This window comes from Melospiza georgiana, chromosome 4 (genome assembly GCF_028018845.1).
Source record: "Melospiza georgiana isolate bMelGeo1 chromosome 4, bMelGeo1.pri, whole genome shotgun sequence".
In the NCBI taxonomy this organism is placed as follows: Eukaryota; Metazoa; Chordata; class Aves; order Passeriformes; family Passerellidae; genus Melospiza; species Melospiza georgiana.
In genome coordinates this window covers 64,801,663-64,824,866 of record NC_080433.1, presented here as the reverse complement: position 1 = coordinate 64,824,866, position 23,204 = coordinate 64,801,663, and positions in this window count along the sequence as shown.

Below are 23,204 nucleotides of genomic sequence, written 5' to 3'. Positions count from 1 at the left end.
GTTTCTCCTCTAGCAGCCAGAAACTATTATCTCTGTTATGGTGATGCCTTCTAGATCCTCAGCAAGTGAAATGATCTGTTCTCTCAATCCATATGACAATACGCTGTGATAATTATGGCCTATAAGTAACTGAACTCTACTTTCACTGTGGCAGCAGAGACCAGGGCAGATCCAGGCAAATTAACCTCTTGTACTAAACAAAACAAAACAAAACAAAACAAAACAAAACAAAACAAAACAAAACAAGAGAAGTTATTTACGTACTTATTTTTAAACCCTCAGAATATCAACAACTGTGCTTTTGTTACCTATAAGGCTGCAGAAAAAAATACATGGCAGAAGTAATTCCACTGCCTGGGCTTTCAATAATGTTGTTTTGAAGTCAAAGACAATCACTGCAAATGTAGCACATCTCACTCCCTTATTCTTGCTGAGCTGTAATAGAACACTGCATAAAATCTTTATGTCACTATGGATCATACAGAACTATGATTTCCAGTTTTCAAGCCTCTTCTTTCTTGTGAGATAGCTATAAAACACACATGTTCTGAAAAAGAAGGTGGCTGCAGGAAGGACATCTTTTCTATAATTGAGGAAAAATGCAGGGAGCAAAATCTACTGGCAGACTATGTGTATCATACTGGGGATTTCAAAGTTCAAAGTTAGTGCCTCATTAGTGGCCTGATTTTGTAGATATTTTGGGAGTAATTGGTTGTAGTGAGTTTTCTTGGATTGGTGCGATTTTATTCATAGCAGCTCATGATTATGTGCTTTGTATTTGTAACTGAAGCAGTGTGGATAACAAATAAATATTTTTTTCTGAACAGTGTACAGCATCAAGGCTTTCTCTGTTTCATACTCTACTTGTTCCACCCTCTTTCCCTGTGAGTGGTCTTGGGGTGGGCAAGAGCTTGGAGGGGGCACAGAATTATAGGTATTTTTAACATAGGAAAGTTAGACACAACAGCATTCTGGATCCTCGCCAACAAATTCATTTTGATGTGGGCTAAAGGGGAGAACTTTAGACCAGGAATGAATGCCACATATACAGAGTGAAAACTGCCTCATATTTACCAGAGTCAAGAGAGGGTTTAGCAGGAAAAGAGTAATGATACACAATGATTTTGCAAAGAGGGCTAGAACCACTCGCAGAGGGGTAAATGAGGGAAGTGAGGTGATGCTTGGATTTAGCATGTGAAACAATACTGTTGGAATCATGTACACAGCTGTGCAGTACCCACTGTTAAAAAGAAACAGAAAATGTCATTATTAAAAAGAATATTATTGCAAGAGAATATCTTGAAATACAACAAGACCTGGTGATTCAATTAGGTGCATAAACATTTTCACAAGAAAGAGTAGCCATGTGCTACAAGAGATTTTTATCTAGCCAAGATACATAGACAAGAACATAACATTTACTAGGAAAAAAAAACTCAGAGAAATTCAAGGAGCACTCAAAACAGTTACTTGTTGGAACACATCACAGAGGATAATTTTCATATCTTAGTGTCTTCATGTCAAAACTCGATTTCTCTCCAGAAGATGTACTTCCATCAAACATGTATTACTTGTTTAAGACAGGAGTAAGTGAAATTTTATATCCTGTGACCTAGTTGCATTTCCCATTGCAAAATAAAATAAGCACCAAAATTGTCCTGCTGGATATAGACTAAGAGAAGACTGTCACATCAGTTCTGAATAACGAAACTATTTTTGCTTCTTCTATTGCAAAGCTACTCACCAGCCTTCTCAAGTTTATTTTGTGTCATCTCTGAAACTTGCAATAGAGTCTATTTGAGATAGTATCAAAATTTTTTCTTTTCTATTTGTATGTACTGAAAAGATTTTTTTTTAAAGAAACTGTTCCATAAATGTTGGCTTTTTACTGACCTGTGTGGTATATTTAGAATTCCTTCTTTGATCGGTTTGACCATAACTACATCTTATGCAGCATGAACTGATCTTTCAGATTTAGTCAAAAGTCACTATTTTTTCTACTATAATGACTCTGGCACTAAGAGCCATAAAGATGAAATCTTATTAAATTCCTTGCTTTTGTCCCTTGTCCTAACATATGTGCATCTCCTAAATGACGTGATAATTCACTGTAGCTGCAATTCATTAGTTTGAATTTAAGTTCTTTCAGCTGAAGTGAGAAAGTATGTTTGAAAATTGCCTGCTAGGGATTAGTGCATTCCTAATACTATAGCAAAACCTTTCCCCTAATGACAAAATCTTCTAAGTTAGTTGTTTCAGTGTCATAACAATCACAGGTAGAATTCAAATTTGGATAAACATAGATGTCCATAGGTACAGCACCATGCAGCTGGAGTAGCTGTCACTACAAAGGCCATGAAACTCCTGTAGATTTTTTGGTTAAGTCTGCCAGTCATGACACTAAATGCATATTCCTGTGTACCTGAATCATTCATTGTGCTTCCATTCATCAGTTCTTTTAATGTACACTGGCTCTGTGTTGTGCTTTAGATTTTTCACCAAGACAGTGTTGGTAGCACACCAGTGTTTTAGTTGTTGCTGAGTAAAGGTTTATAAGTTTCTCACTCTGCCACCAGTCATCTGGAGATAGGCAAGAGGTTGGGTGGGAATGCAGCTGGGACAGCTGGTCCAAGCTGACCAAAGGAATAATCCATACTGTATGACATAATATGTAAAAAACTAGGGTGGGATGTGGGGTTTGCAAGGGGTAATGTTTTCAAAGTAGCTATTACTCAGACACTGGCTGGGAATTGGCCTGGTGGTGGGAGATGATCTTTTACATCATTTGGGTTTTAATCCTCCTTTACTTATTAAGCTGTCTTTATCCTGACCTATGACTTTTTCTTACATTTGTTCTCCCCCTGCTACAGGGGCAGATGAGCAAGCAAGTAGAGGGTGTGTAGGTGGCAGAAAACGAAATACACCATGTGTAGTGTCATGCAGAAAAACTACTAATGACATTGAAGAGTCCAGCAGTTTGAAGCCTCTTGAGAAAAGGAGTGCTCTCAGTGCCTTAGTAATTAATTGCACCTCCAAAAGATGTGGGCTCCTGGAGTGGGGTGATCCTGCCAAGGGAGGGGAAATGAGCCAGATCTTAACCCACTGAAATGCCCCAACATTTAAATGTTAAGGGTTTACCTGTACTCTGGGTTAAACACACAAGAGAAACACTGACCAGGTGTTCTCAAGAGGTCTAAACTACTTTACTGGCAAAATAATCAAGCAACTTTGGCAAAAGGTTTAGTATAACATCAAACCAACATAAAACACTTAGCATTACTATGGCACATTCAATTTACCAAACTCTAAACCTGTTCAATGTGAATTTAGAAAACTTTTAACTCATTTGATGTGCTGTTACACAAAAACATTCCAAGAAAAAGGAATTTGAAGAAAGACAGAAAAGATACAGAAAACCACACATATAGCTACTAGCTCCTTGGTTCCAGCAGTGTCCAAAGAGAAAGTCCAAGCAGAAAGCGAGCCAGGACACACACTTTCCCCATACTCAGCCTTAAAACCCCCTGGGGCCTCCATGGGCCTCCCCCTAGGGGGGACTTCTGGTCATTCGGCCACTCAGGAGCAGGGTTAGGTGAGAATGGGACACTGCCCCAAAATGTCCTGAGACGTCAATTTTTCCCAATCTCTGACACTCAGTTACCTCCATGACAGGAAAAAGGCAACTACAGCACCACATGTTGTTACCTAGAGGCAGCCAAAAAGCCAGGTAAAGAATCAGTAGGGAGCACCAATTATCACTTTTATGTCTTTGTGAAAAACTCAACAGAAACTTAAACGAGACTCTGAATTGGCAATAATCTGTCAAACAGGTATGTTGGAACAAAATAATTTTAGGTAAAATACTAGTATTTTGCACCAATGTTTAAAAATGTGCTCAGGGTGGAGGTTTATCTAAAGCTTGTCATTAAGTCCATTGACTTCCAACTAGAATGAACCTGACTGTAATGGAAACCTGAGAACCTGACTCATATAAAGACATCAAAATTACAAATACCTAAAAGCTTGATAAAATAAATCCAATCCAACATCTAAGCTTATCTGTGTTCATTACCTCACACAAAGTTAGCAGAACCTGTGTGAGTCTTGGGTGCCCAAATCAAGTGAGATGAATCTCACCATTTCTAAAGAAAGAGCACAGAAATTTTCTTTCATATCACAGTGATATGGTACAAACCCCAAAATGTTTCTGTCTATCAATATGAAATGGTGAAAAAAAGTACAGTTTGCATGGTATATATAGTACATATAGACATACACACTGCCTGGTACAGAGAAAGGTCAAAGAACACCAGCCCAGCAAGACTTTTTGCCATTTTGAACTGGGAGTCAAAATCTTCCTGTCCATGTCTTTAACCATCTTTTGGTTTTGCCTGGAGGGTGTCTCTATTACCCATAGATGAAAATTGAACATATACTCAATCAATGAATGTAGAAATGCAATGCCTTTGCAATTCTGATTTTATGCTGGGTCTAGTTAAAAATCAAAGTTCAACACTATACTTAATTATAAAGAAAGAATAAAGAAAATGTATGCCAAAAACCAGTTTGATATTAGCAAAATACCCAGTAGATCCTAATACGACTTCATTATCATAGTTTCTTAAATCTCAAATCACAGGAGGCTGAGATCAGTCAGAAAAGCCAAACAGGGAAAGCAGTCTGGGTTAGTCTAATTTGAATTTACTCTCTGATGCAAAAGGTATCTTAAAAAAAGCTTGTAATACCTGCTACTTTTAAAAGTTTTTCTTTAAATTTAAAATGATCCTTGAACATTGCATTACCAGGTAGTTTAAGAAGCTGCTCATCATTCCAAAGGTTTTCATGAATAAACTTTAAAGATCTAATCCTGACAATAGCCATATTCCCTTAAATCATTCTGATAATGTCGTTCTCATTTTAACTAACAGCAATTTATGAGTAACCACCACTAGGCACGTCCAATCTGAATTGCCTAATGAAAAAATAGAACTTAACTATACAAATTTGTATAATTGCATGTATCATTAAAATGAGAATTAAGGTAGCAAATTTTATTTCTCACAAAAAAAGTTGGTAAATAATTCAGTGTAATATGAAAGTATTCTTTACACAGGCACTTTAGTTGTCAAACTCTCAGCAGTCCTGCAGATATGAATGACCCCAAACTCCTACTCTTCTGCAGAACTAATCTGTGGGTCTTATAACTTATTCATACAGGTGTAATTACAACAGTTATAATGACAGTTATTAACCATCATTTGATATCTTTGTAGGTGTGTGGATGAGTGTTGCCTTCAAATGTCAGTGAATAATTCAGATTTTTCTGCAAATAGCACCCTGTAAACACCTTATACCCTGCCTCCTACGTGTCCAATCCCACCTGTTTATGGCCCAGGAGTCCAAGCTTTGACATGGCCCAACTCAGGAACCTCAGTTTATATCTCTGAAAAAATGTTTAAACTGTGAAAAAGACTAATGAGAGAGTTTATACATGTCATCACACAAGAGAAGAAAGGTAAAGATAGAAAGAGAGCATTGGAATAGAGATCATTAGCTTTTCAAGGGCTAAAGAAGAAAAGGCAAAGACATTTAATAATGTTTTTTTGGGGCAAGGAGCATAATACTGCTTACACTAGCCTCTCCTTCCATCCTGGCCATCTTTTGTGTGAACTAGCTAACAGAGATGCTTTACGTTTTCAAAATGAACATGTTCTTCCTGCAGAGTATCCTTACATATGGCCAAAAAAAGCACCTGAAGAAAATGATTGTGATAATAAGATCATTATCAAAGTACCTTTTTTAGGCTATTTAATGATAAAAAGTTATGTGAGTCCTTTAATCAAACTTTAGACATCTGTAATATAGACATCTTCACTAGACAAACCTGAGATAATTGTTTCCTCCTGAGTCAAGGAAGAAAAATAAGCAATTTCAGGGTACAATTCAACTGACCTATTTTAAACATCAATCTTAGGTGAAATCAATACTGCCTTAGAAGTACCTCCTTTTCTCACTGTTGACAAAAAGGGGAGCCCTAGAGGATTACCATGAAGGGTAATCTTACATGTAGATGTACCCTTTGAAAACGTTTTGGATTAGATGGCTTCCACTCAGATCTGTGAATCTGTATGATTTGTTAAAATCAGCACATGATTAGTTCAGGTCTCTGTAAGGACAGAGAGAGATTCAGTGTGAAGCTCAGACAGACAATCTTCATTTTAATAGATGTTTCCTTATCTTAAAGCTTTCTTAAAGAACTGAATTTAGTAATAGGCTCAGTAGTTGGAGAAACACATATTTTTACCTATTAGTACCTCAGGAAATTTCATATTTTCTATCAATCCATACCAAGAAGGCATGCTGTATTTTTTAGTTCCAGTGCTCTCCTTCATTTTATCTTATCACCCTTTCATTTGATGACAGCACCTAATTTTTCAGGCTTTCCTTCCCTACTTACCATCCCTTTACTGTAACTGGAGTACTGAATACCATGATCTCAGCATTAACCAGATAAGGGGATGAATCATGTAGCAGGTTTTCTGATCAAGTAGCTATTCACTGAAGGCAATCATAATCTGGCTAAATATGTAATGTATCACAGGGACCTTGAATAAATATGCACTGCAGCACTGTAAATCTTACCACATGTTTAGACATACTCAAGAGTTTCCTTGATCACTTAACTCTGACTCTGGTAAACAACATATGGTAACTGTGATAGAGTATATTTTCTGTAATTGAATCCTTTAATGTTATTTCCTATGGGATCAGACACTTCAGGTCAAGTTTGGAGGAGACACACACAAAATGCTGTAAATTACACCCTCAGATCAATGTAAAGAAAAGGTCGAAGTAAAAAATCTCAGAATTTGGCCCCATGGTTATTGTGCTCTGATTGTTTGAAGCATGTGTTGTAAAACAATGAATACCACTGTACCTTGCAGGACGTGGGATACTTTGATGTCATTACCCTGGGAAACGCCTTCAGAGGAGGTTTTTGCAGTGCAGCTATTGTTTCTAGCTGATGACCTTGATGGCTCAATGGACAGGCTGGAGGGAAAAGAACAGGGTTACACTGACCATGCATGGTCTTCCCCTGTGTCTGCCTTTTCTTCCACTGCACAGTGAGAAAGACTTCGTGTTTCAGGTCCTAACTTTGCACACTTACATACTCTATTTGCTAAATCATCTTATGAAAATTGAGTCTGTTTTTTTGTTTTTGAGTGTTTTCAGACTGTTTAGGCTGAAGGCAGTATAACTTGGCCCTGCCCTCATCCTCAGTAATATCCTATTATGTGAGAAGCCTCTGGTCATAAAAAATAACACAACAAGTTATAGATCACACCCCAAAGCCTGGTTGGGTTTCACAGGTGATGAAGGTGGAGTTACCTAAGAGACCCTGGAACTGCAAACTGCACAGATTTGGAGGGAGGAGGAAATCAGGAAGAGGGAATCAGGGACCTTTTGTGCAGTACAGTCTGGCAAACTCAACAGCAGCTAGGTAACCATGTGAATATGTGAGAAGAACAAGGTAACTACTTGAACAAGACTTTTTGTGGGAACCTTTGAGGCAGTAACCCAAATCTGTCATTCACACACACATAAAACCTTCTGACATTTTCTCTGGAAAAATTGGTTGCTTTCACAACAATAAGACACTCAGATGAACAAATTAGCCATCCTGTGAATACATTATTCAGTGGTATCACTGTGCCATGTCCATTCCAGGCCCAAAGGCATCCTCATATACTCATCACTTTCTGGCACAGACTTCTTGGAAGCATGCTAATGACAGTGCTTTGTCTTAACACTAGTCTTAATACTAGCACCTTACTGCTCTGCTACAGGGAATGTCATTTTCTTGCCTAACAACTCTGTGACCCTGTTGTTTTGCTATCCCACAATCAGAGAATCACTGAGGTTGTCAGGAATCTCAGGAGATCATATGGGCAAACCCCCCTGCTCAGAGCAGGGTCACCTAGAGCCAGCTCTTCAGGCCCTCACTGCTCTCTCTTCCACTCATTATCTCCTCATTTTTTAGTGAGGTTGCTATGGAGGATGATTTGAAAAACCTTGCTAAGGTCAAAACAATCTACATAGGCTGCTCTTCCCTTGTCCACCAAGCCACTCATTTCATCACAGAAGGCTATCAGGTTTGCCAGGCAGGATTTCCTATTCAGAAATTCATGGTGACAACTTCCAATCGCTTCCAGCCCTGCAAGTGGTTTGCAGGACTATATGCTCCTTCACTTTCTCGGTGATCAAAGTCAACAGGCCTGTAGCTCATCCATTCCTCCTTCTTGCTTTCTTCCAGTCTTGGAGAGCTTCCTCAGTCTTCCCAGGAGTGGTTTTGCAATGATATTGGCCATCTCTATTTGCACTTGTGGATTAATTCCTTCAGGTCCCATGCACTTCCATCGTAAAATTTGTTTAAATGTTTCCTTTCTTGATCCTTCTCTGTTGAAAGCAGTGCTTCATTTCTCCAAAAAGTGCCTTCTTCTTGATTTTTTTCTTCATGCAGTCTGTAAAAAGATTATTTTGTAACAAAATTGATACTGTAAGTAAAAGAAAGGATGGACCTTCCTAAATTCTTTACTGGAAGTTATTGTATAAATTCCATCTGCATTCAGCCATCAGAAAATCCTAGACAGAAATGGAAGAGAGTACTGAACTGACATGAAGGAACAACATAATGACAAAGCATGCCTCCTCTTTCATCTCTTTTGCAGCTTTCGGCTTTGCTGTTTTATGCTTCTGTTGACTTAAATGTTTTTAAATAATTGCTTGATAATTTGGTCAAGGCCCACAGCCTTTGATGTAGTTCTTCTAGAAATTTCAGTTTAGGGTAGTGACACTCAGAAAAGATCCATTTCTTTCAGTCTGCAATATATGTATATGCAGACATCTATATTATATACATATAAGCATTTAACAGCATATGCAGTATTCATTTTCTAAATGGGGTGTATATTTTTTGTTGTTTTGTTTGTTGTTTAGTTTTTCAGTAAAATATCTAAGCTACAAACACTACATAAAATTTAGACAAAGAGAAGTCATCAGTGTTTTGTCTCCTTGAGCTTAGGTCATTCTGATCTTCTTGAATTCATTTGGCTAAATGATGTAACCCATTTTATAAGAATGTCCTACAGATGCTGCAATATAGTTTACTGCTTCACAATAAAATGAAATAAAAAATTAATGCTTTTTGATTCATTATCTCTTGAGAACAGTTTTCATGAGGCTATGATGAAAATTCCTTTTCTATTCTGTCTGAAGAAAATTTGGACCTGCAACAGATAAAAGCTTTTGTTCTCTATTTATTTGACTGCTTTGGAATGTTTTCTTTCAGAAAAATATGTTCAGAGCCCAAAATTCTTCTTTTTAACACCTTGAAATATTGTGAACTGTTTCAAGATACTAAATAACAGTGACTATAGAGCTAAAATTTAATGTAACACATTTCATAAGATAGTAAGTTTTCCTTTGAAGCAAAATTCATCACCAATTCTGGAATAACTACATTGAGAGGTATGGAATGGGAAAGTATAAAGGAAGAAAACAGCTAGATCAGCTAAAGTGTTTTACTTTATTGATGTTTTAAAATTTTACTAGCTCTTCCAACAAATCAAAACTTACTGTTAAACATCTGCATTATATTTCGATATCCTAACGTGATTTAATTACAAGAGAGGTATAACCTCCTGCAGGAGTGCTGTTTGTAACTGCTAATGAGCAAGAGGCAATAAAATATCCTTTATAAATCAATATGTGAGAAATTAAATATGAGTGCTTGGACTTGGTTGGCCCCATATCTAATGGAACTATGAAAGACATGATTAATTAGAAAGGTGTTTTAGAAAGGTTAATTAGTTTACTTTTTAAATTATCTGCTGAGATAATGTGTTGGCTAAGAAAAAATTCCTGCATCATAAATTAGCCAATGATTTTTCTGAAGATTCAGAATAAACATATTTTGGACAGCAGGTAAATTTGTTTATTATCTGGCAATGTTTTTCATTGGTGACATTTATTACATCTCTTGTCTTTAGTTATTATTGTAGGGTTAATATAAATAAGAATTTCAGGTTTGGATTATCATTTTTAATCCTCTCAAAAGTAATTCAACTTACGTTTTTTTGGTTGGTTGGTTGGTTGGTTGGTTGGTTGATTGGTTGGTTTTATAATATAGTTTTTTTAAGGAAATCATATACCTGGAATAATATCTCAAATTACTAGCAAAAATTTAACCTGTAAAACATATTCAAATGAATGTGTAATTTGAGTATAAAAGTAGAAGAAACAAATGAAAAAAGATGTAAAGAATTAAAATACTATAAAAATATTGATTAGCTTGAGAGGGAGTTTTCTTAGCTCAAATAAAGATAATTTTCAGGACTTTTTTAAAAAGTACTAAGGTAGATGTGAGGAGACATAAGGAGAAGTGTGGAAGAAGGGAAAGCATCTATGAAGGAAATGTCATCACTGTCAAAATCTGAGAACTTTGCACACTAAATACTTTAGTAGTAGCAAAGTATAGTATAGTATAGTATAGTATAGTATAGTATAGTATAGTATAGTATAGTATAGTATAGTATAGTATAGTATAGTATAGTAGTATAGAGGAAATTATATTTCATTATACACTAGCCCTACTTTCAAGGGCTAGTGAAAACCCTTGGAAACAAAGATAAGCAGTTCCTGTTTGTAAGACAAAAAATCTAGGGAGTTAATGCAAGGAGAGGGATCTTGCGGACAAAGGAAATGAACGAGCAGTGTCCTCAGTAGAAACAGCCACATTTACAGCTGTGGAAGGCAAGGAAAGCCTGTATAGTAGATGAATTGCAATGCTGGTAAGAATCTCAACTGCAACTACTTGGACAGAAGGATAGAAACAATAATATTTATTCAAAACTTGGGTGAATAATTCTATTAAGTATTCATAGTCAAAGCTAATATTTCTGTTATAAATTTAAGCAATATTAACTCAGTGCTGTTGTCTGCAGAAGAAAAGTAATTAACAAAATGATCTGAAGAATGAGAAATACTCAGATGGCTATGCCATATGTCAGTTACTGAATGAGGGTTTATGAACATTCACAAGATTTTAGGAAAACATCAGAGTACTAAAAAGTGACCTTTAAATATGCAAATAAATATGTGAATACATATCTCATTTTCATTGAACAGTGGCATAAATCTTACATTTGATTCATTGCAACTCACTAAAAGAATAAGCAAAAATTAGCTACAGGCATACATAAAACAATGAACCTTATTTATTATTTATAACTTCTGGGAAATGTATTGATCACTAGCTAAATAGATAAGAAACAAATAAATCTGCAGAGCAGAATGACAGAAGCAGAGGGTCATCATAAAATTAACTCTGCAGCAGTTTCCTATTTTTTAGAGCTGATTCAAATATTTAAGAGATTTGATTTAGACAAAAATTGAAAGTGCATTGGATCATTGTAGACTAGGCTGCTCCTGGCAGGGTCTTACCACATAAAGATTTTCTTTCTTATGTTGAAATAAGATCTTAACCCAATTCTTCTATATCCTCTCTATAACATGAAAACATGGATGTATTTTTTGTTTCTCTTGTATTTACCATCAACACGATTTAACAATGCAATTTCCTTAATCTGAGGCTATTTTTAGAATTTTTATATTTTCAGTTATGTCTTTGATTTCTCACTATCAGTTTCCAATATTCACTTCAGAGTATGTTATTTCCATTCACCACTCTCTCTACATTTTCAATTTTCCTCTTATCTTCTTGCAGTCTAGGACCAAAGCTCTCAAATTCTATCTCCATAGCAATGTATGCTGTTTAAATTACATTTCACCATTTACTAATACTCACAAAGGGTTGGTGTGGGATTTTTCTTTTTATTCTTTTTCTTTTTTCAACTTAGAGCCTAAAATTATCAGATAAATCCAGTGTGAGGATCGTCTTTCAGTGAGAGGACACCAAAGAAATTAATTTCTCTCAGTGGAAAGTTAGAAATCAAGATTCAAAGTTATCTGAAAATTAAAATTTAGGTTTTAGAGCATATCTGTCATGCTTGCCTCTTTCATCATGACATTAATAAAAAAAGTGGGAAAATTATAAAATGCAGAAGCATCAGCAGTCCAAGAAACATATTAGATGTATTAGATGTTGATTTTATAAATAGTACTGGAATATGGATTTTTTATGTAAATAATTCCACACAAGCGTTGTGGTTTAACCCTAACCAGCCACCAGGGCCCACACAGCTCACAGCTGCTTGCTCACTTCCCACCAGCAGGACCAGGGAGACAATCTGAAGCATAGAAAAAACCTGTGAGTTTAGATAAAGATATTCTAATAGGGAAAGCAAAAGCCGTGCATGCAAAAAAAGAAAACAAGGAATTAATCTGCTTCCCATGGGCACGCAGATGTTCAGCTGTCCCCAGGACAGCAGGGCCCCATCACAAGTAATAGTGACTTGGGAAGACAAGCACTATATATCCAAATGTCCCTCTCTTCCTCGTTCTTCCTCCCATTTTATATGCTGAGCATGATGTCCCATGGTCTGGAATAACCCTCTGGTTATTTGGGTCACCTGCCCTGTCTGTGTCTCCTCCTAACCTGCCATGTACCCCCAGCTCCCTTGTCAGCGTGGCTGTACAAAAAGCAGAAAAGGCTTTGGCTCTGTGTAAGACCTGCTCAGCAATATCAAAAACATCTCTGTCATCAATCCTTTGTTCAGCACAAATCACAAACACTGCCTCATACCAGTCACTGTGAAGGAACCTGACTACTGCAGCCAAAACCAGCACAAGGCAAGTATTTACCTACTTATGAAAAACATGGCCGTGAGAAAAGAGCTGACAAAGGAGTTGGAAGCCCAGAACCATCCACCCCACCAGGCTTTCCATACCAAATAATGGAAAAGACCAGAGAGGTGAGATTTAACAACAAAAAAATACCCACAAAAAGCAATCTGAAACCTGCCAATTGACTTTTCAGTGAAGGCAGTGTTCACACAGTTTTGTCTGCACCAAATTGAGTAATAAAACATGTCTAAAAAATGAGAGATATTCAAGAGGACTGAGGGGACTATAAGAGTTCACAATTTCCTAAAAACTTTGCTGCTGAGTGATTCTACATCGTTATTCTTGAAATTTAATCTACAATATTGTAGCTTGAGCTGAATACTTTGTCTCTCATGATCTAGGACGCTGTGAGTCTTGTTTTGTAGTGGTTTTCTGCAATCTGGAGGGTTTGAAAATATCCAATTATAAAAGAAAGGAACTTTGTAAATAAAAAAGAGAAGTGAAAATTTTCATCTCTATTATTTAGATTTTCCCCTAATGTAAATTATTGGGGAAAATCCATATGACAGAACAAATTGTTTTAAGGCCATTAGATTTTTTCCTTTTACATTTTTGCTTAATGATTTTACCAAAAATGTTCCAAACTTACAAAATCATTCCCTTAGGATATCTTCCTTAATTCTTTGCTGAGAAAGTATATTTTGTAAAGAACAGGACAGCTTTTTTATTTAAACATGTAATTTATATCCATCAGATTTTCTTTATTGCTAGATTGTGTGTTTGGGGGTTCATTTGTTTGTTTTGAGATGATTTAGCTTTTAACTGTAGTCCTGTGCTATATGAAAAACCTGTTCCTTATCCTCTTCCCTCAACTCATAACGAGATCACAGGTGAGTATTCCGTGAGGAATTTTTGAATTTCTTTTCAAAAATGAAATATTTATTATCTAAGGAACTACTTTCTACAGTTCCTACATTGACATTGGGTACTGCCTGCTGGGCACAATTCAGGCTAAATCTTCATGCAAATATTTTTTTCAATATGGGATGAAAATAAGAGTGACCTTTTCCATTTTGAAAGGTTTATGAATGAATTCCAGCACCTCTTCAATGGTGGACTTAAAGGGAAACACATGGCAAACACGAGTTATGGTAGACACATATGGCAAATTTAATTTTTTTGTTCACTGATGTGTTGAGTTTGGTCTGCCATCAGTGAGATAGACAAAGGAAAATAGTCCCTTAAAATTCAGGCAATTGCTCCATCATAGTTTGTTATAAGCTTAAAAATGTGCTTTGTTCTGACCACTAACCTCATTGCTCATTAATGGGTTTACTGTGGTCTTTAAGATCGTGCAATAGCTGGTGTGATGCCAAATGATAACTAGAACAACTCATAACTCTTATTACCTCTCATGTGTGAATGTTCCCTGTTTAAGGGCTACAAGAACACAGGACAATGGAGTCTAAAGAAAAATTGTTGGTTTTTAGTTTTCTTACATCCAACTCCTTTGCTCTGATTATTGAAAGAAGATTAATTAACTCTATACAGGAAAAGTGTATCTGTGAGTTGAAGATTTGACTTCCATTTATGATGAATCATAATGTCATCGTAAGAAATGTCTTTATGGATTTCTTAATTAATATGAATAGAGTAATTCTAATCTGAATATTCGATGTTGCCTATGAAGAAATAGATGATTTTAACTGATTTTCAAGCTAAATAAACTGCAATTAATTTAATAAAGTAATACAGCCATTTAGTATAAGCCACTTTGGGAGTACTACAGTGAAAGTATTAATAAATGTAATGCCTAAGCATCACACTATGCAGTACATAAAACTGAGCAGGTACATGCCAACTTTCAAGATTTGGGCCCACAGAATCTTACATTTTTATTCAACAAGTAGTTTTCAGTTGAGCTTTTCCAGAGAAAAGAACTTTCTTTCCCCGTTCAAATTAAAATATGTAAAGTCTGGAAAAAAACAATAAATTGAAATTTTTGAAGGGCTTATGGCAAAAAGACAAAATGCCAAAACATTCAGTGTATAGTGCAAGAAGAATGATAAGTCACAGAGCACAAATTACCTCAAGGATATTATTTATGATGTATCTATTTTGTCAGGGAATTTGAACTCATGACCCAGGTTTTGGAAAGTGCTGGGCTTGCCTACTGAGTCACAGAAAAATCTCATTTACTGTCAGTAGTAGTCATTTTAAACTCAGCTGGGAAAGCTTTCAGACAAAGGGCCTTCACCTTGAAAGATTAAACTGAGGATACTATTAAATGAAAAAATCAATGACAACTAGTTAAATAAAAAAGGATCTCTCAAATGAAGATAAATAATTGGCTGAATTTGTCCCTCGTGTATCTCTGTTTCTTTCATTAGAGACACACCAGGACTGGGTTTGTCTCTGTATGCAGCAGAACACTGAAGACAAGCAAATAAAAAAATATACTGTATAATACAAAATGACAAGCAGTCACCTAGGGAAGTGTTGAGGTTAAAACTTGCTTCATAGTTGTAGATTTCTAAAAAAGATCTGAATTATCACTATTTTCATTTGAAAAACATCAACCAAGCATTGTACAGCAAGGACTATATTTTATGTCATAGGTTCTTGGAGTTTCAAGTCAAGGAAAATGAGAAGCAAATCCTAATTTAGTTTTAAATAACACAGAAATCTGAAACAATAAAGACCATTCTAATAGTGAGCACAGTCAGCTGAGTTCTAGATTATTAGAGGATAAAACCCCAAACCTTTTATATATGTGTGTGTATATAATTTAAAAATAGAAAATAAGCATATTCAAAAAAAAGGGAAAAGCAACAGCTAGCAGGGTAAACTGGTTACAGTAGGCAGAAAGATTGAATAGGTACGAGAAACAGCATATAATAGACTTGTATCTCAAAATAAAATGGAATAAAGATTCAACTTTTTTTATCTTCATGCAATGTTATGCTTCACAAATCCTTCAGTAGTCTCAGAGTCAAAAACTGTGAATAAATGTGATCTAGTCCATACATCATAGTGTGATTTTCAGAAAGCTTATGATAAGGTTGCTTGCCACATTCTGAGAGACATAAAACTGCTGTGGGAAAAGAGATATATCCTTTTATGCATTAATGATTCTTTAAAATAGAGAAAAAATACAAATAAGTGGCAATTTTTCAGTTGAGGATAACATGGTGGAAATTCTTATCCTCAGGGATATGAATGTGATACATAAACTCTTCAATATAGTCATAAAATATCAAGGAAAAGGTGGTGATTATTGAGGTAGTAAAATTTGCAAATGATAAATAATTACTGAAGATCATTAACTTGAAGCAAACTGTGAAGAACTAAAAAAGAATTTCATGTCACTATCTGATCAAACAAATCTAGAAGGAAAGAAAATTCCTATCACCTAACATAAAATATTATACATAAGAGAAAAAAAACCACCCTATTTGTTACTGTCAGTCAGAAGAATCAAGGCTGAGGTGAGTAATTCTTAAATGATGGCTTTTGAGTGCTATTTAGCAGCCATAGTGGGAAACAAAAAGCTGGAAACTGTTAGGAACAGAATAGGAAGCAAACCAGAAAATATGATTAGGTTACCGTGCAAATGGATGGTGTGTTCATGTATGGGATGCATTTCAGTGTAAAATTCTAGTTGTCCAGGCTCCAAAGTGATATAGTGGAATTAGAAAAGAGAGAGAAGAGGATGATGGGCTGAAGAAACGATTACCAGCTCTTCAGCTTGGAACAGAACTGTGGGTATCAGTCCATAGACACTGAGTTCACTGCTTTTCACAGCTTTCAATCTGAAAAGTAAACCCTTGAAGTTGTCACATGTGGTCTACAGCAAATGAAAAAATATTTTTTTTCCCACAGTTTATTTACGATATGATGTTCCAGATGAAATATGTCAAAAGGCTTTTATGCAGAGCTAATAAAAGAAATGTCCATCTGAGTTTTGTCTCGATAAAAGATTCACAGAGTCCTTAAAGCATTGACAATGGCGATTTGGGACACTATCACAGAGAAGTTTCAACATATACATCTGCTCTGTCTTCAGGGCCCAGATCTCTTCAGTCCAACTCTAGGCCTCTGAGTTGGCTTAAGTGCCTTTAGATGTTCCTGTACATTAAAGAAAAACAAAACTTTTGTACTGAATTCTGCAAGCCCGAAATTGCTTAGGTCATACTTTCACGATGTAAAATAATTGGTGAATAGAACACCTTCAGATGTGTTATGCTCTGCCTACCTTCTCTCCCAATATTCAGCTACTTACTTCTAGCCCCGCAGTGAGGCAGGTATCAGCTGAGCCCTACAAAGACACATTTAGTTTGGGGTTAGAAATGAAATCAAGTTAGTGATTCATCCCAAGAGAGCCTGTGTTTTTTTTTCTTTTTTCCTTTTTTTTTCCTTGAAAGTTGCAGCAATTCCACAGCCTTGTTCACGGTTCATCCCATGAAAGGCTAGTGCCAGAGCAGCTGAGAGGGAAGGAAGTTAGTTACAGCACAGTGCTGGAAAGAGACAGGTTGGAAATATCTTTGTTCAGTAGTGCCATCCACTTTACAGTATAAAACCATAGCCTCCAACAACTCAGCTGGATAAGATGAATCATTAATTCAAAGCTTGTACAAAGTATTCAGCATATTCAGATGTAGGATTCATTCAAGCTAGACTTCAAAAATGTGTGGTCTGACCCCTTATAGGTGCTCTCCTGTAAGTGTTTAACTGAAAAAACTTAAGTTAAAGGGGTCTGTAATTATATTCTTGGAGTTGGCTGTTCCTGTGATTTAATGCTTTTGATCTGCAGATAACACATGGAAGCATTACAATGCAGCACAGAAAAGTGTTATTCATATGGAAAAGACCAGACTGTGTGTCATTTGTAAGAGGTATCAGATGTACCATGGCTAGTATTGTTCTTTTGGTGAATGTAGATAGTCTGTGTCAAATGGAAGCCATGGCATGGTACAAGTCTCTGGACTTCATTTTTCATTTAAAAATTTTCATACTTGTTTTTGTTTCTGATTACTAGGTGGTAAGGGGGAAAATTATTCTCCAGACACCCTTTGGGCTTTACGTGTAAATTTTATGCAAGGTTGTTTTCTTATTTATGTCTACATTCTGTGAACACTGGGGATTTTTAAGAACAGACTTCTATTTATCTGCAAATTATAAGAATTCAGATACCCAAATACCCAGGCATAAAAGAAAATCTGTGTCTGTATGACCTTGCCATTAAAGAAAATACACCAATTATGAACAGTTATCTACTAGGCATAGTCAGTTCATAGTCAGTTTTTGTCAGAATTCATGGGACTTCCTTTTCTTTTAGAAAAAAACCAATTTTATTCTATTCCTGTTCAACATGACTCTTCCACTGCATTGTGTCACTTTATGTTTGGTTCCACTGAAGACTGATGTGATAATATCAGGCGTAAGCCAATGGCAAGTCATGAGCAAGAGAGGTGAAAGCTCTCTCTCATGTTGGGAACTACTTCCATTATTCAGTACTGAAAAAATTCATCTGATCATAATTGTCTGCTTGTTCTGACATCTCTATGAATTTAATATAAACATAGCAATATGTACCTGAATTTTAATTCAAAGTTGAAATTCACACTTAGATATTCATGGGAGCTGTATTTTTCAAAAGCTGGTAATTATTAATGACAGATTCACATAAGATAGTTTGAATTTTAGAGTTTTGAACTCTTCTGGTTAATTTTTATACCACTTTCTGGACTTCTATAAATTGATGAAGTAGTTTCCCCACTTGTTTTCAAGACATACATATTCTACAATGGATCTGACAGATTTAATTTTCCTCTCAGTAGGATTTTACATTGGCAGATAAAAAAGTGTTGGTAGGAGTATCAACATTGTCCTTAAATAAAAAAATTAAAAATAAATTATATACATTCAGAAATCAACCAGGGAACAATTTAAAAAGAGAACAGATTTTACAGCTTGTTGATGTAATTGGATATTCAAACAGGCCTCCAGGATGCTGAGTGCCTTCTTTATTTTATTCAAAAATTAAGCTTTCAAGACTGAATGAACTATTTAAATATGCCATGCTAAAGTTTACTTGACTATAGAGGTACTTCAAATTTAGGGATGTTTTCATTTTTTGCTGTAAAGATTTCTAAGCACCTCACAGAGGTTTCTAGATTTCAGAAAAGAAAAGAAAGTGAATGTCTCATGAGCTGCAAGGGAAAGCAGATAACTGATAGCTCCAATGTACATTGAACCACAAGACCAGACAGATTTTATTAATCTGAAAGAAACAAACTATATTTTTATACTGTCAAACATATTGTTTTATGGTAATTAAGAGGCTTCTTTTACAATTATTGGAATATGAGCTGGAGCCACAGTGGTTTTATATGTTTGGCAGCAGTGCAGAGTGTTTCATCTGTAGTACTGTGTTTACAAAGGTCAGTACAAATGTTAACCTTCCTGACCTTTAAAAACTCAGACCTTTGCCAAACACTAAGAAATGTTCAGTGACCAGTTTATTCTTCAAGAATTTCAATATACTGAATGTGGTCCTGCAAGGTTAGCTTATCTAACAGTACACCAGCATAAATATGGAAGATAGCTGACCTGTAAGATTAGAACTTCTAGAGTAAATAAATGTTGGCACATGATGCTGAATTCTTGTTTTAGAATTGAAATTATGACTTCACAGAAATCATGTAAACTTGGACTGCTGTGTCTCCTTAGGGTTTCAGTGACAGGGACAATAATGTAAAAGATAACCAGATAAGAAATAGTTATTAAAACCAGATCTTTCTCCATGTCGCGGCCCTGGGCTCTGTTCTTTTTCATTCTTCTCATAGCAGAAACCATCGATGTACTGAAATCACAACACAATCATTATATAGCAATTGCAATACACAGCTGAATCAGAACACTAAGATGATTACTCTTACTTGTCTCTATATGCCAACTATCATGATGCTGAGCATCCACAGTCAGGGGAAAAGAATATGTAGGTAGAGCAAATTCAAGACTCTTGCTCTCTTCAAAGTTCCTTTTGTTTGTTTCTCTGTTTTTGTGCTCTGTATTGGACTCAGCCACACATACACTTGCCCCGTACTGCTCTGCCTAGCTCAGATTCCTTTTGCGTTGAGTTTTCTTTCCAACATCTATGGTCACTCTCGGTACTTTTCCCTGAGCTTCAGGAACCCATCTTCTCTGAACCGTCTTCCATTGTTGGGGTGTGTGGGTAACTCTTAGTCCAGTTCTCTTTCATTGCTCTTTGTTGCACAGCAAAGAATGCAAAAAAACCCTTGTTAATTCAATGGGCTCTAGGTCTTTCTTTAGACCAAAAAAATGGCTTATACACCACTGATTTCAAACAAATAGAAACAGTTTATGACAAAGAAGCCAAACTATCTTTTAGTTCACTTCAGTTTTACTGATTTTCATTTTCCTGTTTTAGAGGGATTTGGAAGTTTTGTGTTTGGGTTTGTTTATTTTGTCTCTCATGTTTTGGGTTGACTAAAGATAGACCTACTGAAATGCAATAGAATTGATTTTGCTTACAAAAGGATACAGCTTCATTTGTAAAAAACATTTCTTAATGTAGTGAAGTAAGTAAAGTACCCAGAAAATGAAGGTTGGAACTTTAACCTGTAGGAAGATGAGTGGAACTTTAACCTGTAGGAAGATGAGTAAAGATGGAACTTTAACCTGTGGAAGACTGTGTGGAAGATTTTTAGCGATAAAAATCTTACCAAAACTAAAGTCATTATGAAGAGTCTGTGGGTAATTAAAATACTTTTAATTTGAAAATCCAGTAAGAGATTTTGTGATCTATGATTTGCAGTAAGTGTTATAGGATTTTAGTGTTAGTCATCACAGACTGATTGCATCTCTAGTCGGAAAATATCTGTATGATTGTGGTACAGCTCTTTAGTTTGTACAGATTAGAGACTTCATTTTTATTAGCTATGACTCTAGCCCAAAGGACAAGCTTTGATAAAAGAGCTAGTGGTCAGCAGCAAAAGATGAACAGACAAATGTAGGCTTCAAGGGATTGGTACAAGAAAACTACAGGTACGCCCCTGAAGGCTTCAAAACTATCCTGTGTAAGTTGCTGAAAGGCTGTGAATCATATTGCATTAAAAAATGTTCAGTACACCTTTGATCATTTGCACTGTACATTCAATACAGATGAATAATTTAAATGCTGAGCCTGTAAAAGACAGGCACAGCATTCTGCAGTAATTTTTTCTTATACTGTATTTAAGTAGTGCAAGAACACCCTTTTACCTCCACCTTTTATTCAGGTAAAAAAACTCCAATAATTTTAGCCTTGTATCCATGCCTCATCATAACTTGCAATGCCAACCTTCCTACAGTTCTAGCACTCCTCTACACCTGTAAACAAGCTGGACATATTTAGATCCCAGGTACCAGACAGGATTCACCTGAGACTGTGGAAAGAAATGGACAATATGAGATGGACAATGTAATTGTGAGAATGTCATTAACTATGGATGGAGCACTTTGATATTTAGAAGAGGTCTGGCAAATGGAAATACTACTGTATCTATCTTAGAAATGGATGATAAGGAACTACAAGTTGATACATTTCGCTTCACTCCCTGGAAAGACCAAGTAGCCCATCCTCTTGGAATGCATTTCCAAGTAAATGAAGCATAAGATAATCAGAAGTAACCATCAAGGATGGTTGATTGGCTGGGTGGATGAAGGATGAGTGGTGGTCCCCAAGGGTTTTCACACCATCTCCCTCCATGCCATTGTTTGAAAGCTGGATGTATGTACTGGATGAGCTGACTGGTTTGTAAGTTGCAGTGCTGGTGGCACTGCCAGGCTCAGCCAGCTGTAATCAAGGGCTGGGTGTTCATCTGGTGACCTGGAAAGAATATAGGACTTGAAGAATTAGAGCCAAGAACCACAATACTCAACACATTTAAAGGTGATCTGGGTGATCATACACAGTACTTTTGGAGAAAATTTGCAGATAACTTTAATGTAAAAGGTGTCTGACCCTTCAGTTCAGAGGGACTTTGATAAATTTGAGGATTAGGCTGAATGAAATCTAAGTTCAGTCAGAAAAAAATCCATACCTCTTGAGTCAAAATCTGATGCATCTGTTTACAGATTTTAGTGATATCCTACTCCATATGGGGAAATTCACAATGTGCTCTAGATATTTTCTTCTATCCCTTCCCCATCCTAAGGTGATTTTACTTTTAAAAGAATGTAAAAGTAAAAGGTCTTGCATACATATTTTTAGTTTCAGAGATGAGATCTTTTTGATGACCAAGGTGTATATTTCTGTGAAACTAGGTGCAGCTGTGGTGGTTTACTAATACAACACTGGACAAAGAGGCTGATTGCTGCAATGTCTGTTCTCTTATTGCTATACCGGTGCAGACCAGACATTTCTCTGCACCATAATAGGTTTTGCCTAGATTGCCTGCAAATAATGTGGAAAATGCAACCAGCAAACACATTGAATAGGGCTTATCATAACCTGTGTCAGTTCTCTTCCAACACCTCATCTCATCTAGATGAGGACAGAAACTCTGAGAGAAAAAATGCATTACATCAAGTACCCTTGTTTGATTGATCTGTGTGGCTTGGACAAGAAAAAAAATGGTGTTTTTCTGGGCTGTGGATGCACATTTATGAGTCATGTTGAACTTCTTGTCAACCAACCCCTCCAAGTCCCGCTCCTCAATCAACTCTTGGCCCAGTCTGTATTCGTGCTTGGGATTGTTCTGAGGCGCAGGACTTGTAGATTCACAAGGGCTGATCTTGTCAGTGATCACCAATGGAAAGAAGGTGGTTGATAACCCTGCCTTCCCATGTCTTCTGTTATCAGGGCCTCCCTTCCATTTAGTAATTTAGTAGTAATTTAGTAGTAGGCCCACATTTTCCTTAGTTTTCCTTCTGTTACTGATGTATTTTAAGAAGGTCTTTTTGTTGTCCTTAACATTCATGGCCAAATTTAATTCCAGATGAGCCTTGTCTTTGTTGTCTTATTTCTACTTATATGCAAAGATTGCAAAATTCTGAATTGGAATGAGAAAAATTAACATCTGACAAGTTGCTTACATATGATCTGAATGCATGCTGTTTTCAACAGACACGTATTCAAAACTCAAAAATTTTATTATGTTATGCTATTTTTCCAGTTATTTACAAATATTAAAAATTCATTTACACAGAGGTGATTAAGGTAGAGGTATATGATATAATATCTTTTATATTATATTTATTTTAATTTATTTTTTTATATATCTTTCAGTTAGTCTTTTGAACTAGAAAATATTCTGCCCCACCTACATGGTCCATAAACCTTTCCTTATTGTGTAGCAGTATCTTAGAGTCCATCTGTTCAGGAATGAATGGAA